This window comes from Arvicola amphibius, chromosome 2 (genome assembly GCF_903992535.2).
Source record: "Arvicola amphibius chromosome 2, mArvAmp1.2, whole genome shotgun sequence".
In the NCBI taxonomy this organism is placed as follows: domain Eukaryota; kingdom Metazoa; phylum Chordata; class Mammalia; order Rodentia; family Cricetidae; genus Arvicola; species Arvicola amphibius.
The window spans coordinates 176,570,920-176,575,889 of NC_052048.2; positions in this window are offsets into that span (position 1 = coordinate 176,570,920).

Consider the following 4,970-nt stretch of genomic DNA (forward strand, 5'->3'; position numbering starts at 1 on the left):
ACACCAAGTTCCAAGTTAAGATGCCCATGCAAAGCTGGGCACTGGTGGTGCACACCCAGCCCTTGGAAGGCAGATTGCTGAGTTCCAGGCCAGGTCCTGGTGTACAGAGCGAGTTCCAGGACAGTCAGAGCTGCACAGGGAACCCTGTCAGGGCGTGGGGGGAGAATAACAAAGCAGAACAAAAAGGTGGCCTATATAGCAAGGCCCTGTCTCAAAAATAAAATAAAATAAAATAAAATAAAATAAAATAAAATAAATGAAAACCTAATTGGCGTCCCCAGATAACTTGGCAGTGACGAGGTCAGCGATGAGGACCCGGGGTGAGACTGTCCCTGCCTCCCAGTCTAGTCTGGTTTACCAGCTCCAGGAGCGCCGGCTCCCTTGACTTCTGGACGTGCTCCTGTTGGTGTACCAAGTGCTGTCTCTGCAGGCATGATGGGGCCCTCCAGCCTTGGGTCAGCATCGCTCTTGGCTTCACCCAGATCTGAGGCAGACGAAGGATCTGTGGCCTGCCTCCTGCAGGAGTTCAGCAGCTGCAGTGGGGAGCAGCCTGCCTGCTAGACACCCTCGTCTGTTCAGGCTGCTAAGTAGGTCAAGTTGGAATTCAGGGAGCCCCCTCCCCAACTCCTGTACCCATTGGCTCCTGGGAGCTGTGGTGTCCTGCCAGGGACTGAGCAAGGGTCTAGAAGGAATTGGAGGCAGGAGGAGGGAAGCGGGACTGTGACAGGAAGTGGGTTCTCTGTCGCTGTGAGGCAGTACTAAGATTGCAGAGTCCCTGGGGAGCAAGACTCACCCCTTGAGGAGCTGATGGCTCTCACTGGGGGCTTCCCCAGCCTGGAATGGTGGAGGGTGCAGCTTGGTACTCTGCAGAGATTAAGTGAGCCCAGACTCACAGGGTGGCATTCCCTGTGTAGGAAGGAAGCTCCCAGCAGGCCCTCATGTCTCCCGCCCCCTGGCAATCATGCCCTTTGTGACAGCTTTTCCTCCAGCTTGGGTGAATTCTTCCTGAGTGGTCACTACTAGCAAACTTTCTGTTACCACAGAGGGTGCCTCAGCCCCAAGAAGCCACTAACCTGACCTCAGGGGCGCCATCCCCAGTTCTCAGCTCTGTTTTGGGGCTGGTCACCTAGTCAAAGGATCAGCCCGTGGCAAAGGCTGCTCAGCATCTTTGTCTCAGGGCCATGCTGGGTACCTCTGCCCTCTTGGGCCTGCCAGGTGGCATCTTTCCCTCTGGGCAGCCACATGGAAAGGCTTTGCGTACGGCTGGTTGTTAACTGTGCAGTCTTGAAGTTAGGAACATATGGTATTTGTTGGGTATGGTAGGAACCCTTTGTCCCAGTGAGTCCAGTGGTCTTTGAAGAAAGATCTAGAAGGATCTATTATTACCCACATTTATAACTGAGCAACTGGAAGCTTACAGTCTGCAGGAAACCACAAAGCAGAAATTTGAACCTAGGCCTGTAAATCACAAAGCCCATGCATTGCCCACTTCCCCTCACCCTCTAGACCACCTGGGTGACACATGGTGCACCTACTCACCACACTCACCAGACGCTTGGAGTCCCCTTCTAGATTCCTGCAGGATTGGTTGCACTGGCTCCGTACATGCTGAGTCTGGTCTCTCTGGCCATAGACCCTAGCCCAGGGGGGCCAGAAGAGGCCCAGCCCAACCCCAGTCAGCAGCTCCAAGTCCCAGAGAAGCTGCATGAGGATGGGAAGCCAGGAAATGAGGGGATCCACTCCGCCTTTTGCATCTGCTTCCCCCATGTGCCGGCCTCTACCTTCTCCTGGGCCTGTAGGCTCTGCTCCATCTGCAGCAGCGTCATGGGTAGCTCCAGCCCTGGGGGACCTTCCCAGCCTTCATGTACCTGGAGCAGGGATCATGGGTGTCAGGTCCCCGTCTACTTGTCCCCTGGAATCATCCCTCAGCCTTCTGTACCTGCTCTAATGCAGTTTGGAGCTGGCCTAGATCTGCAGGGCGCCGGAAGAGAAGCTGGTGAAGGGTTAAGGCTTGCTTGAGGCTACAGGGGAGTCTTGGACCCCCAGGGGTGGTTGCCTGTGCCATGGAGAAGACAACAGGGCAAATGTCCTCTTCCTCTTCCGTATCTGTATCTGCCACAAGGGCCTCTAGAGAGGTGGAGGACAAGGAACAAAAGCTCGGATCTCAATAATGCAGGGCCCTGACACCCGAGCAGGGCCAGGCTGGGCAGGAGCCTCCCAGGGATACTAGGCTCACTCTCGGGTAGGTTTCCTGGACTAGAGGTGGAATACAAAGCATGACACAAGAGACCTCAGCCCACGTGCCTATTTGCAGCCCTAGTGAATATTTACAGATGCACTGTTCTGGTTTTCTGTATGCTGCTGTGGTAAAAATGGTCCAACAAGAAGCAACGTAGTGGGGCTGCAGAGATGACTCAGCAGCTAAGAGCACTTTGCAGAAGACCCAGGTCAGGTCCCCAACATCCACATGGCAGCTCACAACCCTCTGTCAAACCAGTTCCCAAGGATCCTCCACCCTCTTCTGGTCTCTGTAGTCACCAGGTATATGTGTCGTGCCCTTATAAGCACGAGGCAAACACAGACACATAAAAGAAAAATAAGTATCTTTAGAAAAGCTATTTAGGGGAGAGCAGTTACAGGTTACAGCCCATCAATGTTGGGGAGTCACAGTGACAGGAGATGGCTAGTCACATCACATCTGTAGCCAAGAGCAGAGAAAAGAAATACATGCGCTTAGCACTCAGCTAGCTTCCTCTACCTGCATACAGTCCAGGGCCCCCAACCAGGGAACAGTGCCATTCCCACGGCAGTTAAAACTATCAAGACAGTGCCCCACAGACATGCCCATAGGATAGCCTGATCAGGACAGTCCTTCATTACCATGTCCTTCCCAGGTGCTTGTTAGTTGTGCTGAGGATTAGAATTAACCATCACATGAATACATCCATACTTACAAGAATTTCCCACCTGTGTGATCTGGTCCCCAGGTAAGTATGCTATGTATGGATCATGGTGACAGCAGCAGCTCCTGGCAGCCTAACATGTCAGGACTCACACGCCTCTGCATGTGATTCCCTCTTGCAGCTCCATGCTATGATCATCCTTAACCACACATCACGAGACTGGCAATGAGTCCCTCACTTGGAGGGACATGACAGACACACTCTGGGAAAGCATCATTCAGGGACAATCAGTAAGAGGCGAGAGTGAGCAGAGGAGAAAGCCCAGCAAGAGCAGAGCCTCTGCCCACCCGCTAAACATGGTTTTGGCTCATCCCACCTGTGCCTCTTGCAAGGACACATGCTGTTGCTGTCCTCATGTGACATAGGCAAACTATTGGAAGGAAAAGGACCAAACGCAGACAAAGGTCTACTCTACGGTTGGGATGTCAACTGTCCCCCCGAAGACCTATGTGTCAAAGGCTTGGTCCCCAGGCTGGCACTACTGGGTGATGCTGTGGTCTTTTAAGGGATGAAGTATTGTAGAAAATCCTTAGGTAGTTGGCAGTTGAAGCCTGTTTTGGGACCCTTGTCTTGTCTCTCTTTGTTTCCTGGCTCATGATGTAAGAAGTTCGCTCCAATGAATAATCCCTGCTGTTGCCACCTGCTCCCCTCACCAAAGGCCTAAAGCAACAGGGCAAGCCAATCTCGGATGGGCGCCTCCAGAATTATGAGACAAAACAAGCCTTTTCACTTATAAATTAAACGTGTTGGGCATTTCATTATGGTAATGGAAAACGGACTAAGGTAGCCTGGGATCTTGCCAGCCTGTGTTGTCTGAGCAGTGTGGCTTTCCTGCAGCCTTGCCATCCCTGCCAGGGCAAACTTTTCTCTCTGGCTCCCAAATGAAAATGGCCTCTCTCTTCAAAAGGCTGCGCTGGGAAGGTGGGTGGGCTCTAATTCAACTTAGCACTCTGTTGCCTAAGAAAATAACAAAGATCCCGACTGTTTCCTTTCCTGGGTCATTGAGCCCTCACTTACACAGCTCGTATATGGCAAAGAGGACTCAAATTCTGGATTATTTCTATTTTAAAACCCATGTTCCCTCCCCTACAGTGACGTCTTGGCAAGCTGTTTGTACTGACTACATGCCCACCTGATGCTGTGGCTGCGAACACACACACAATGCGCATGCCCACAACATGTTTCTAAGGTTACTTATATATGCACAAATACACATATGTACTTGTGTTGTCTGTCTCTTCCTAGATAATGAGCCTCATGTCACCAGTTCTTAGTGTGACCAAGAAGATGAAGCACCTAGTACTGCCAAACCCAGAAGAAACAGGAAGACTTGGTTTGTGCCTCTTCTCAGAGGCTCTGCAGCCCCTGCAAGGCCCCACACGGATCCACAGAGGGTCTCACGTAAGAGTCACAGGCAGTGGTGGCACACTCCTTTTAATCCCAGCAGACAAATCTCTGAATTCAAGGCCAACCTGGTCTACAGAATGAGTTCCAGGCCAGCCAGGGTTACACAGAGAAACCCTGTCTCAAAAAACCAAAAACAACAGCAACAAAACAAAAACTATCAGTCATGCCTACCACACAGACTAGGCACAGGGCAGGGACCAAGACACTTGGGTCATCCTTTCCATTTCAGTCTCCCAGACAGCACCAGGACGTGGCTAGTGGGGGCAGCCCAGGGACACAGGAACAAGGATGACTCTGACCACTGGGCCCCATGTTCCAAGCAGCCCAGTCAACACGCAAGTGCCATGAAGAAATACACACGCAAGGAAGTCATGGGCAAGTGTCGAGTTTATTCTTGTGTTTTGGCACTATAGATGTCTGGAGGCTGTCCCAGGATCCCGTTGCCTGAGCAGGGCACTGTCTCTCTCTCTACAGCTGTGGCCTGGAGGTTGCTGCTTACCAAGGGTGACGTCTGACCAGATAAGTCCTGGCTGAGGGTATCCTTAACTCAGGGTGGAACAGGGGCTGCTCCTGGCTAGGACTGGGCAGCGTGTGAGCTGG